Genomic DNA, 15,052 nt, shown 5'->3' with positions numbered 1-15,052 from the left:
ACCACAGGAAGGTTGTGCCTGACCAGTGTGGTGGCCTTCCATGATGGAGTGATGATATCAGTAGACAAAGGGATTCCATGACTGTGTAGATGACATCTGTGTATCTTTGTCATAGTTTTAAGGTTCTGCTATTATACTTGGGTGTTTTTTTTTTTTTCCAGATGGAAGGTTTAGAGGGAAATGGAGTGTGCTGATTCCTATTTATGTTCTTCCCCGCCCCCCCCCCACACACCTTTTTCTTTTTTTTTTTTGCTTTCTGAAAGAAAAAGTAGCTGATTCAAGCACGATGACAAATCTACTCTTACCTGAAAAGTACTATAGTTGTCCTCAGCAACTGCAAGGGAAGATTACTTGAGCTTCTGAGCAAATTCTCTCAGTGAGTGAATGTATGGATGAGACAACAGCATAACACAGAATTTTTTTTTTTGATGAGTGAAGGTAGGTCTCAGTAGAGCCAGTGGTGAGTACTCATAAATCACCAATGTAAAAGTGCAATAGGCAATGCAATTGCTATGGCAATATTGAAATGGAATAACAAAGGAATTGAAATTCTCCAAAGGCTATTTGCACATACTGGGAAAATTGATAAGAAGATTTTTCTCTAAATTTGTGGTACATCAGCTCCAACTTAAATGATGCAGATTGTCCCATGTTGAAACTTGAATGACCAAAGCAAAGAACTACATCTGTTCCACTGGGGAAGCCATGGGAAAATGCATGTAGGAATCTTGCTTAGTATAAGTTTAGCTAGGGGATACCACAGATCTGTTTTTGAAGGAAGGCATGATCTTCTGTCTATACACAGAAAAACTAAAAATATTTGGTTTCCTCAAAAATGTTTAATAGGTAGAAATTTTCACTCTCATGTTTATCATTTACACCACATCTGAGATTTAGAGAAGTTTTAGGTAGTGAAATACCAGTTTTTCAGGGAAACCCTGTTGCAGCCAAATTGCTCATGTTCTGACCATCATATCAAAGAAATTATCTTCTGAGCAAGTGCCTGACCTTCCAGCCTGTGTGTTCAGTCAAATGCCCTGGTCACAGAGGTGCTTGGAGAGGAGATCTTCAAAGGAACTAAAAGCTGTAAATACTGTAAATACTAAATACTGTAGAGATAAAATAAATGGAAAATATTGGGATGGTCTGTGAGGGGTGCTCATTACTGCATGGGCCCAGAAAGAGAAAAATGCTACTGAGCTCAAGACCTGAATATTTCCAAATAATTCAAAAGAGCTTATACTGTAAAACTTACACAGGTGACTTTTAGACATCAGATACTAGAGATGGCCAGAGACAACCCATTGAAATTAAGCTCTCTCTGCCTGAGCACTAAGCAGGTCAGTGGCCATGTACTGGGAGCAGTGGGATGTCATTATGTGTTTGACAGGGAAGAACATGATGAGCCAGGGCCTGTCCCACCCCAGTCAGGGATCAGATTAAGATGTGGTGTAGCTGGGGCACCCCAAAGGTCAGTTCTTCCATGGTGATGAGGCAAGTGGAATGTCAAGCCAGAAAGTCAGTCTATGGTTAGGGTTTGAATAAACAGTGACCATGTCAGACACAGATGGATCTTTGAGGGAGCTGTGATGCACAGCTGCAGCATAGATAAAGTAGGGACTGATGGCTGAAATGGGATTCTGTGCCACTGGCAGGGGTGGAACAGTCAGAGCCCTGAAACCGGGCATGGAAAATGAGATCTTTTCAGGTTGCTCAGTTTGCAGTGTTGTTGTAATAAGGGTGTTTATCATCTGAAAGTATCATAGAATGGAACATTTATGGGACAACTGTTTTCCTTTACAATATTCACATACCTGCACTGGGGCAGGGAGGACACATCTAGTCAAGTAGCCTAATTCAGAGGTAGACGTTGTCTAATTGAAATCATGCTTCAGGTTCAAGGAGGAACTTTTTTTAGTTTCATCTGTGAATTGCTTTGTGAAGTCTAAATGATCTTACCAGTGCCAGAGGAGAAGCATGATAGAGCTCAAGTTCTGAAAATTTGAATATTTATTTGCCAATATATATGTATATTGCCAATATATATGTATATATATATATATATATATATTTTTTTTTCCCACAGATCTCTGGGGAGGAGAGGGAGGAAAAAAAAGGGGCTCTAAAAAGCACTGGCTTTTTATTTCAGAGAACAAATTTCATCAACAATTTCCCAAAGGGGTTCCAGATTAGAGACTATCCATTTCTCCAGGAATGCTTGTCGGTTGATAAATCTGCCAGCTTACTGCAAAGTATAAGAGTCAAAAGCAAACAATTGCAAATACACGACTGAAGCACTGGGACTTGGGTATACCACCAATATGGGAAGCTGCATGACCAAGAGATCAAATTGCAGCAGTATTAAAAGTCCCTTTCTGCTCTCATTAAATAGACAGTTGTGCTGATCCCTGCATCCTTGGATGTTATTCTATAGCTTGATCTCAGAATTGAATTATTGTCTTATTTTGGCATTATATTGTTGCCTTTGATCAGAGTATGAGAAGAATGCTAGGGCATATTTGAGGGAGCTCTTTCAGTTTGGGTTTGTTTTTTTTTTTTTAAGGAAGCACTTTGATTTCTGTATATGAGTATTAGAGTATTTGCATCATAAACTGCGTTGTCAAAACACAGAGAATATTGGAAATCTGACAAATAAGAGGTTCATATCGTATGGTAGAGTGATCCATACTGAATTCTTCCTAATTCTTCCTCCTAAACAGAGCTCTCTGTTCTCACATCCTCTATCTTCCTGCGCGTTTTCTGTTTTTCAGTTTCTGTGTCCATTTTCTCATGCACATGCACGCATACTCCCTGACTCTCAAGAAAATATGTCATGGCTTTTAAGGACCTAGTGCATTTCTTTTCCAGTGCTGTATTGAACCATGCCACACCTCATACATACCAGAAAGTGCTGCAGAAACATTAAGCACCAAAATTGTGGTTAATACTGTCTTCAAAAATAGCAACCACATTGTTTTCACAGTGTTGGCCAGCTCTGCATGACAACATAGAAGCCAGTGCAGTTTCCTGGGATGTCTGTCACTACATTATACAGTATGTCCTGTTAAACAAAGGGGAGAAGTAATTGCAGTGCATATGAAAAGCCTAGGCTGTTTTTAACTAGTATTTTTAGTAGAACTGAAGCCTGCTGCAAGTAGATGGGGGTAATTTGGTGGTGATCTCCAGTTCATTGTTTCTAGGGGGTAGCATCCTGAGATTTTTCAAGTATTACAATGAGCATGTGTCTCATATTTGTTAACCACAGCTAGAGACTTGTTTAGATTACAATTCTGTATTTGCACTTTTGCCCTTCTGAGTTGAAAAGGAGGTGCTATTCTACAAATAAGATATATAACCTCATTAGATTAACCACAATGTATCTTTTCCCAGTTTTAGCTGTTGTTTAGATACCAGCTTGGGTGTTTTCCATTTTGAAATGGTAAAACTGTGACCAGATTGGCCATGATCTGGTTGGGCAGGAAGGGTGAGAGAGGGCTGAGCAGGTGAATGACAGGTCAGTGTCATGTGAACTGAAGCATGCAAACTGTATTGGGCCATGGTAATTGAGGGGAAGAGATTCAACTCCCTTTGTTTTCTCACCCAGTAAACATATGCTTGAAAAATATCAGACAGATTTTTTTTTAACTCTATATATATTTTAATGCATTTGTGAGTTTTTGATTTAACCGGAGATACGTGCCAAATATTACAGTCTTCTGTGTATTAGAAGTATAACTATGTCTGGGTAACATAGTGCTTTCATCCTGCACACCAGTATTTTAGAGTAGCCTTTTCAGAAAACAGAATCAAGTCAGATCAGGTCACAGTGTTAACTATACAGTACCTTGCGAGAAACTCAATCAAAACCAACCAAACTTATTATAAGGCATCACAAATCATCCCGTATTAGCATCACATGGATTATTTATGAAAATGCTGTTGCTTGTCTGACAACCTAGGTGACATTACCTCTGGAGGATGAGCATCACCATGGCAAAACAGGCATGTCACCATTAGACATTAGTCTACTGTAACTAATTTATAAGGCTGTCCTGTAATTTGTTTTGATCAGGCAGCCTGAATCTGGTTGAAGGGGATGAAAGGGAGGAGGGAGTGCAGGGAGGAGAGAGAAAGAAAATCCAATGTTATTAACTAGAGAATTCAAAACTGAAAATATGAAGCAAAGAAAAGTGTAGCTTTTTTCCCCTCTGTAAGTTCTGTCTTTACACACAGATATAGTTCAGAACCTCTCATGCAAGGTTTCTCTCCTGGCTGCCAAAATGTTTGCATAATATCTCTGGTCTTTTAATTTGTTCAAGTTACTATATGATACCCATCCTCCTGTTTGCAATTCTTTCTAGAGAAAAGAATGAATGTACTGTAAAATGACTGTGAAAATGACACCAAAGAGTTCCAAGAGTTCCAGTCACGTTACCTCAGAGTCACATCAGGTTTGTCTGTCAGGATGGAAAACAAACAAACAAACAAACAAACTTTCCATGCTGTGAGACTCACAAACTGAAGCAAAGATGTGAAAGTTAAGCCTTGAGAGGTGTCCTTTCTGATTTATTAAGTTTTCCAGTCATAACTTATCATAACTTAAATCCTCTCTTCTAATGAGAGTTGATAAATAAAATTAAATACAGAAGAAGGAACCAAAAGGTTATGTGTGAATATGATTCAGTGAATATTTCTTCAGCTATAGCTGAAAACTTGAAAAAAAATGGAAATATATCGTAATTACATAATAATTTCTCCGACCATAACTGGGAGGCCTTGAGAGGCTCCAAGTTTGAGTATACCATGCCTGTGCTTGTCCTGGGATGAAAAGCATTCTTTTGGGCTGAGATGTGTATGACTCTCTGCTGTAATTCAACTCCAGAGGAAGACACTTTCTCTATGAAAACTGCAGGTTACTGCTCTGAAAGAAAAGATACTCTGTGCAGAGTCAGGGCCAATAAATGAAGATATAAACGATTTTGGAACTTGTCAGAAGAGGACATTAAAGTTCACTTACGTGTCCCCAGAAAAGTTTTCCATAGCCTGAGAAGATGCCACAGTTGATGCAGAGGATGACAATTTTAGAGCCATCAATCCTCTGTTTAGCAGAAAATTTCTCTCTAGCAAAAGAAATGAAAGGAAGTCAAATCTTCCTTTTTTTTTTTTTCTTTTTTTTTTAAACAGGCAAGATTCACACCTTTTTCTGTTTTTGTTCACTAAATTATAGCTGCAAAACAACCAATATTACATTATGCCCATTAATTCAAGTAGTAGTAAGTAGAGAGTTAACCAAAAAACATAAATGGGCTTCATTTTATATTTGAAAACTAGTACTATTAGGAATATAGATGGAAGAGTGGGATGGTTTGTTTGGGATATTTCCTCCTTTAATTGATAGCAAAGAACAGAGATAGCAGCTTTGTTAAGATTTTTGTTCAAAAGAATTGACCTTCTTCATCCTCCAGTCTTTACAGGGATATTGTGGAAATAGAAAGGAGGAACTTCTTCTATTAGAGCTTGTAAGCTAGACAGAAAAATGACATACCACAATGGGGATCAAAAATGATGGGATAAATAGTATCAGAAGCAAGGACAGCTTAAAAGAATTAGAATTATTTTTTTCTTATGTTGTGGTTGCTCTGATGAACTCAGGAGGAAAGAAGAAAGAGAAATACATGGCATAATTTGTATGGCAGTAATGTGAGCTTTTGGTCTATAATCAAATGATAACAATTTCTTTTCCTATTTTTAACTGTTAGTGTCTCAGTTCCATGCTGTGGTTGCTGACTGCTATAACATGCCTGGTGGTGTCTCAGCTTTCAAAATCTTGGGGGGGTTGGTACATTTGAAAGTAAAAGAAAGATTGAAGAGCAGGAAGGATGCTCCTGCTGACAATGTTTTCTCTGCATTAGCACTTTCAGGAGTACTAACAACAATTTGTTTTATTAAAACAGTAATAAAAAATACCAGAAAATGTTAGGATTAGAAAACATGTAAGTTTCCACCATTTAGAATCAAGTTACTTGTTTCAGCAATTATATTTTGTTTTTAATTTTCATAAGTTAATTCCTGGTTCTAGTAGGTCCAATTTTTGTCAGTCTCTCATAAATTTTCCCAAATGCAATATCTTTCAGTCCTAGTAGTAAGTAGCTGACATCATTGGGAATGATATGGTGTTTTATGTCTTTTTTTTTTTCCTCTGAGATTAGCAAAGTATTCAAACCACATGGGAATGTGGTATCAATCTTTTTTTTTTTTCTTTCTGTCTTTTTTTCTTTTTCCATTTTTTTTTCTTTCCTCCTGCTCCTTCAAACCCCTTCAATTTGGTTGTTTTTCCATGGACATTTTTTCATTGTGTGTTAGTGATATTCTTAAAAAACACTGACTAGGAGTGCCTCCTGTACTGTTGCCATCACTTAAGAATCCTCTATAATCTCAATTAAACTCCATTGTAATATAAAAATAATATAGTCATTCAGTCCTGTACTGTCATCACCTTTGACAAATCTACTGTGAAAACAAGGCATCAGTTTTTCTTAGCTCAAGCAGTGACCAAATTCAGCAGTTTTTGTGAGAATTACACACAAGGTAACATTGCTCCCAGCAAGTTACTGCCCACAGAGATTCTAAAATCCAAGTTTAAAATGTGCTATGCAAACAATCCAGTGTTCAGATATCCCTAAATATATCAAGTTACAACATATCCTTGGTGAATATATATATTCTTTAAAGAATATTATTGCAGTGCACCATCATCCTAAAGTGATCTTTTTATTGAACACAAATAGTAGCAGCAACAGTACACCCTGTGTTAACATGTTTGTGTGTTGGTAGTGTTCTTCCATTTCCTCATATGCTGAACTTTCATTGTTGAAGCATGTAAGACTTCACCATGAAGTAAATTAAAATCGTTAAGTAAAACTTTTCCCTCTATGGAAACATACCTTTGATGCAAGACTTCTTGTGCAAAATTGTAAGTGTGCATCTTTTCTGACATTTAACCATGATGTCTACACATAGCATGCAGACATGTTGTTTCTAATCATGTACCCAAAACTTCAGAAAAGTAAAGTTATGCCTGCACTGTTCACTGCAGTGAGATAAAGTAAGTCAGCCTTCATGGAACTCTGTGCTGTAGTAGTGAGTCTGATTTCAGTCAGCAGTTGAAATGACTTTCTGAACCTACTGCAAGTGTTGTTGCAGCTTGAGTGAAGAATATATACTATTAGAAATGTAATAATACTTTTAAAGACCTTTATTAAAATTCTGTCTCTTATAGCAAGATCCACTACTGCTTTCTGTGGCAATTTTTACAGTAAATTTAAATAAAAATATGAACTGCTTATGCAATCCAAGTTATATTCATTGTATTTAGGTCTGTAGTAAAATTTCTAATTTTTATTGAACAACTGAATTTGAAAATGTAAAGGTGCTAGGGACCACAGCTGAAGAAGTCTAAAGAAAATGTACAGTGTGTTCAGACAAGCTTTGAACATATTTTCATAACATTTTGTACATATTTTCATAAAAGCATTATATTCACACTATAATAACCTTTGCAAAAACGAAACTATCAGCTCTTCTGTTTATCAAAGGACTCTTGAAATTGAGATGTTCACATTATGAGAAGTACTATAAACATTAAGCACAGGCATTGCCAACCCACAGACTGTTGGCTGCATGCAGCCCATTCTATGCCTGCCCCTTGCCCAGCACCATCATGGCAGGGGCTTTGCCTCATGAGCAGCCGGGCCCAGTCCTGGATGCACACCCATTGCTCACCATCAACCAAATCATCAGTGTGAGAATTTTCAAATGGGATGTATAGAGTTGCAATCAGATATTCAACTCAAATACTTGATCTTGTCTCCTTACTAGCTTTCTACAAGACCTATTTTAATGTATGGAGAATAAGCCTAGGATTTTGTGATAAACTTCAGTTCCAGCTCTGATAGTCTTACTAGCTTGAGATTCAAATATAATATATTTCAAAGGAAAACAATAAGTTGCAGCTAGCTGTGTACCAAATACCAGAGGTAAGATCTTTCCATATGAGTCATTGCAAAAGCTGGCACTGCTAAATCTAAAGATATGTAATAAATTTGAATGAAATTCCAAAATAAAAGCAGAAGACAAGAAAACAGGCAAGTAAAATCTTGTGATGTGAGCAAGTATGGATGAAGGAATGGAAAGCTGCAGGCTGAAGATATTGACTGGTTCTCAGTTCTAAGATAATTAAAATGCAATGCACAAGGAGTATTTTCTTTATCTGTCAGAGTCCACTATGCAGCCAGCTGGTCCAATAGACTGTCAGAAGCAAAATGTTATCTGTCTGCTATATCTCTGTTCTCTTCAGGTATTGACCCAACAGCCAGGAATGAAACCTATGCAGTAAAAAGCTCCTACTTTTATCACAAGTGCAAGCTCCTATCAGAGAATTAAAGGTGGTTTCCTAAATTGTAGCTTAACAGTATTTAAATTACAGAGAAGAATTTATCTTGGGGTGTTCTTAAAGTCCTCACCAAGGGTAAATCAGTGGAATTCAACAAATCTAAGTTAAAACCATAGATATTTTGCAAAAAATCTGGTAATGACAAGGCAGATGGGGTATTAGAACTTACTGCTCATATTTGTTCTTATTTATAGCTGAATGATAAACTGGCAAACTGCGCATACGATGAAAGCATAAAGCTATACCTCTTACATTTCTCATTTCTTCCTTTTCTATAGATTGTGCTGGCGACAGAGGGCTAGTATTGACAATGAAAGGTATATCAAAGCACTGCTTGCTGCCATTAATGTCTCTGTAGACCTGTCTGATAGAGGAATACAGAAATCAAATATTGGATATTCAGTACAAACATCTGTGGTCCTTTAGTAGGGCAGCACATCCTCCTGCGGGCCCTTTCTACAGCTGTCCCAAATCAAATGGCAGAGGAGGTTCAAGATCTTTGCTGTGAGCTGGTAGAAATAGGAACCTAGAGTACTGAGCATAAGGTTTTACGTCAAGAGAGAATGCTCTCAATACATGCCTATTCTGCTTCTGTGGAAGAGGTGTTCATGAAAACTGCTGCAAGAAATGGGTATTTTCCTCCATTGCTCTTGAGTGGTAGAAAGGAAGTCTGGGTAAGTAACTGGTGTTAGTGTTACTGAGGAGTAATGACTTGTTAATCACAGTCTGACAGGGAACTGCGTCACTGAGTTATAACAGCTCTTGCTGTGTGGACCAAACCAGCTTTTTTTGTATTTTGAACAACTGACACTCTTTTAATGGTGACATGGGAGGAAAAAAAAAACAGCCTAAAAATCACAGGGACAGATCACAGTATCTCAGTTAATCAGTTATTTAGTCACTCACATGATTTTGGAGATCTGATTCATGATTTTAGAAATTTTGGTTTGTCAGCTTTAGTTCTTGTCTGTTTAAAATGATAAAGTCTTCTTAGTATTTCCCAGATACCCTAAGTTATTTCTATAATTTCATTTCTGTGATGAACTGTGTACCTTGTTGAAAGAACACTGAAGGAAAAACTACATCTGACCCCACAAACTGTTTAATTGCTTGATATATATATATATATTTAGTTTATGCTTCTTACTTAATTACTTTCAATTTCTGTGTATGTGGATATATATGTTTTTTAATTCTAGTTATATACACAGTGTCAAACCTGCAATTTTCCGTGGGTTTGGTAATTTTTTTTCATTTATTTTTGCACTACTGATCAAAATTAATTATTGCCATTTGTTAAATTATTTGAAGTTACTTAATAAAGAAAACTAAAAACAAATAGGATTTGTGTGTTTGTTTTGTTTGGCTGTTTTTGTTTGTTTGTTTTGTTTTGTTGTTTTTTTTTTCAGATATCAAAATTCTATTATGTGAATTTGGGAAAACACAAGGGGGAGCACAAGGCAGGGCAAAAAAAAAAAGTCTTTCATTGGCTTATAGTTCTGAGAGACAATGAAATCTGAATATTGCTTATCCTGATCCCCACTGGGATCCTTAAGTCCACAGAATGATCCTAATTGAATTTTCCCTGCTTAAATGGGATATGCCCTGTTGTGAACCTGCTCTGAGCATGATGACGGGTTGGGATGTCTCAGAGCATCACTTCTGTGAGACCCAGGGCCTTCCTTCTATTACGTCTATTATTTAAACAAATAACCTTGGACAAATCAATTTACATCAATCCAACCTAGTGGTTTAAAGCTCTCTCCTTTCCTTTAAAATGTCTCAATCAAGTTTCAAGTGAAATTGCTTCAATAATTTATCTCTTAAGATGCACCTACATGTAACAAGAGAAACCTGTAATTTTTATTAAAAATAGATGTTGTAAAGGGTAAATTAATGTATGGTTCGTAGCACAGTTTTTCTCTTCTGTAACACCAAGCACAGGCTCCCTTAGCAACACTTGTGTTTTTATTTATTCCTAAGTGAATTACCATAGCAACATTAATACTGATTTTTTTTTTGCTGTTTTCTTTTTTAATTCATCACAAGAAGAACTTCATATTACAACATTTTGTTGTATAAACAATCACAGTCACAGTGAGCTTCAGCCATATTTACTTCAGTGATCACATGGGATTAGTTCTTTGTGATGTTTCTTGTGCAAATGCACCTGAAATAGATAGATGAGCAATGATTATTTAAATTTATGAGGAAGTTTGAAACTTAATGAATTTAATTACTCCACTAGATTATGACTTTTTCAAGTCTTGCTATTTTATGTCTGTCTATGAAGAATTTTCTCAAGAAAATAATCTAACCTAGATTCCTCTTATTTTGGAAAATACTGACCAGTGCATGATTGTTTTAACTAAAGTCCTGAGTTAATACATATTTCTGTTTTTGTGTAATAACTCTAGCATTTGATACGAATTCTAATAGTTTTATACAATGGAATAGTCCTGTTTTCAACTTAAGCTCCTGTGTAATGTCAATATTTCTGTTTTTCTTCTGAGTCCTTACACAATGAATAGTGAGTAGGGACTGGCAAGGGAAATTGGACAAAGCATTTAAGAATTAACAACATCTACTAAACAATGAAATCAATATTTAAGGTTTGAAATACATATATATGGAACTGTGTTCTTTAAGTTTCTACCTGCTGAAGTTTTAGTATTTGTGATGTGAGTTAATAATTGTATATCTTGCTCTTTGCCTTTGGCCCAGTTGTTAATTTTTCTGCTTTTACGAAGACACTGATATTTCTAGAACCAGACAATCTAATACTATATTTTCAAATTTACAGAACATTTTGTATAATGCTGCCTGTATGTGAAGAGTACTAAATATGCCTTTTAAAATGTCTGTATTCCAAGGAAGGGTAGGATACATATAGAATTGAACTGTGTAACGTCCTTTAAAATTATATTAGATTTTTGTTTTCACATTGTTATTGCATGAAGTTTATATGACAGTATTGCCCATAACTGTAGTTGTTCAATTTCATTGGAGATATGGATTTAGGCACAATGACTTGCTTAGCTCATTCTATGCAGACTACAAAGCAGTGTAAAATTTAGAATGTTAAAGCAGTTATTTTTCCAATTTTTATCATTTGAGTTTGTGAGTTTTAAAATATCCATACTGAATAGCCCGATTTGTTGTCACATGTACTTCTATCTATACTCACAAAAAGCTGAAAAAAAAAAAAAGCATTTAATGAAAAGTGCTCAGTGTTTTGTTGTTATCAGTTTTATCAGGAGAAAATCAGAAATCAGAGAAAAGGAACAAATAACAAATTTCTGATTTAGACCTTCTGGACTGTATTTTCTATGATTTCTTGAAGCCTATAGAATGTTATAGAGTATTTTTAAAGTTCTTAGCCTCTTCCAAGATTATTTTCAGTTGCCTAGCTAAAAGAATTCCTGTTCTGACAAGACTTTCAAATCTGCAAATTCATTCAAATGAAAAATAAGGAGACAGCAGAAAGAGAAATACAACAGAGTTGCAAATTATCCTACTTCATTTATGTATATTCTTCTTGAGAAGAAAACAAGGATTCCTTCAAGATATGGAGCGATGGAAAAGCCAAGGTGCAATCTTTATTAATGACATAAACAGTGGGGTTGAGTGCATTCTCAATAAGTTTGCTGATCACTCCAAGCTGAATGATGCAGTTCGTATGACAGAGAAAGAGACACCATTAAAAGACAGCTGGACAAGATTGAGAATTTGACCCAAATGAGCCCAATGAGATTCAACAAGGTCAAGTGCAAGGTGTTTCACTTTGCCTGGGTCAAACCCTGAGAAGAGCAACCCTGAGAAGAAGGACTTGGGAGTTCTGGTGTATTAAAAGTTTGACACAAGCCAACAGTGTATGCTTGCAGCCCAAAAGGCCAATGGTATTCTGGGCTGCATAAAAAGAGTGGTGGCCAGCAGGGAGATGGAGGTGATCATCCCCCTCTACTCTGCCCTTGTGAGTACCCATGTGGAGTACTGCATCCAGGCCTGAGCTCCCCGGCACAAGAAAGCACACGAAACTTGTGGAGCAGGTCCAGAGAAGGGCCACAAAAAAGATCAGAGGACTGGAGCCCCTCTCTTATGAAGAAAAGTTGAGTGATTTGGGCTCATTTAGCTTGGAGGGGAGAAAGCTCAGGGGAGACCTCATTGTGGTCTTTTAGTACTGGAAAGAAGCTTACAAGCAGAAGGGAGACTGACGTTTTACGTGGTCTGATAAGACAAGGAGAATGGTTTAAAACTAAAGGAAGGGAGATTTAAGCTAGAAATTATAAGGAAATTTTCAGTGAGAGGGTGGTGAGGCCCTGGCACAGTCTGCCCAGAGAAGCTGTGGATGCCCCATCCCTGGAGGTGCGCAAAGCCTGGTTGAATGGGGCTCTGGGCAGCCTGAGCTGGTGGGGGGCAGCCCGGCCATGTGGCATGGGATTGTGACTGGATGAGCTGTAAGGTCCCATGCAACTCAAGACATTCTGTTATTCTATGATTCTGTGATTCTGAGCTGTCTTATCCTATTGACATCCCTTTTGATTTAGAGCAAATAAATTGTGAGCATATCAAATATTTTTACAGACACAATAGAAATTCAAAGATTTTCTAATGTGTAAACAATTGACTGTTTCACTACTGTGTATTCTTTTACAGCTCTTTTTATCACTCCTGAAAGACAAAGTTTTCTTTAGTTAAAACAAAAGCTTTCAAAGTTGAGTGGTTAGTTTTTGACACAGTGACACTAGGATGCTCTCCAGCAATCTTTCTTCCACGTTCCCAAACTCTGATTCTGTATTATATGGAGTAATCGGCATTCCAAATACATTTTTTCTGTGTTCTTCTGCAAAGACAAGTTACTATTTTCTTGCTCAAAACAGACTATAACCACAAAAAAACTAAAATATTCTTCACTTACAGTTGTGCATTCATGTATCATACACGCAAACACACATGGGTACACAAATACAACATTTATAATTGTCCATTTATTGACTATGGCTCATACTGTTTTCATTTATGAAATGTCTCCTGTTAAGCTGAAGAAATCCATGGAATCTGCAATCTGATCCTCTTTCATGAGCAAAAGGTAAATAGGTGAGAAAGAAGATCATCCAGCTCTTTCCAACTTTTTGTAAATCCTACTGATGTGCTAGAAACATTCCATATAGTTATAGACAATGTGTAGGGTGAGAGGGAGTTGTGATCACCTTGTCCCTACAAGGCCTGTTACTGTCAAGGCTCAGTAGCTTCAAATAAATCTTTGTCTAGTAACCTGTATAGCTCTGTAGATTGCAGTGCAGGCATAAGCCAAAAAATTATTATCATAAAACCTTTAACTGATTCATTAGTGCTGCACTCCACTCTATAGAGAAAATATTATCACTTGTCTCATATTTTACTTGTATCCATTCTGCACCTGGTAGCAAGATGTCTGAACAAATGACATGAGTTGACAAGCCCTTCGAAAAAATTGAAATGACTGGGTTATCTCTATTGGTGTGAGAGAGAAAAAAAATTGGAGCAAATGAGAAGAAAAAGTAAAAACAGTTTCTTCCCATGAACTGTTCTTCCAAATAAAGCAAAAAGGTGAAGGCTGTATAACCTTTCTAGTCTACTGCCTGTTTATGCAGTAAATCTATACCAGTAGGAGATTTATTAATTTAACTGTGGTCTTGCGTATAAAAATGATATGGCTAGTCTCAGATCATATTTGTTCAGCTAACAGGGGGATTTATTGGCAATGCTTGATAACCATATTTTGTAGTTTAGATCATTGTTTTTCCATTATACACCACATAGTTTCTCTCTATCTTGCTATTTAAATGACATCTCTGTAGTCCTGAATATCAACAAAAACAGTCTTTAGATGGATGACATAATTTCACAATCAGCAAATTAGAACAGCGTGTAGCTTCTGATGAAAAAAATATTAAATGTGTGTCTCATAACTCTACTGTTGAGGTTTAGTTAAATAAATAACCTTTATTTGAACTTATCTCATTAATCATAGGCAAAAATGTAGCTATTTCACATATGGGACTGTGGAAAAAGACAGCACAGTCATTTACCATTTACCACAGTCATTGCAGAGTGTTCACTCCCCAAAGAAGAAAGATAATTTCTGCAGGGAGAGTTGACAATGTACAGGTTAAATACTCATATTAGCTTTCCTCTGTAAAGTTCATGAAATTGCATAGTTTGTTGTTGTTGTTGTTAAATTACAAAAAGTTCACCTTATTAAAGGTTGTTAATGAAAGCCTCCATTTTTCAGTACTTTTTATTTTCTAGGTGACAGCAATTCCCTATTACGGACCCAAGAAACGTTCATAGTCATTCCCTAGTTTTTGCTCCTGCTTAAATCTGTTTCACAGCAGGCAATTGGATAACTGGATAGTTATTTTCAAGCAATATATTTTTACCTGGCTGAGCATCCTGCTAATTCACTGTCTCTGCTTGGTCCCTGCTGCTGCCTCTGGCACTTGACTTGTTCCAGCAATCTTTTGTTCCTGAGCGTTACAGGCTGACTCATTGCTATCTATGGGTTGTTGATGAATGTTGTGACCTTAAAGAAAGCAATGCTCTGTCAGTTTCAAAATT

Source organism: Gallus gallus, chromosome 2 (genome assembly GCF_016699485.2).
Source record: "Gallus gallus isolate bGalGal1 chromosome 2, bGalGal1.mat.broiler.GRCg7b, whole genome shotgun sequence".
Lineage (NCBI taxonomy): Eukaryota > Metazoa > Chordata > Aves > Galliformes > Phasianidae > Gallus > Gallus gallus.
This window is presented reverse-complemented; position numbering follows the sequence as displayed.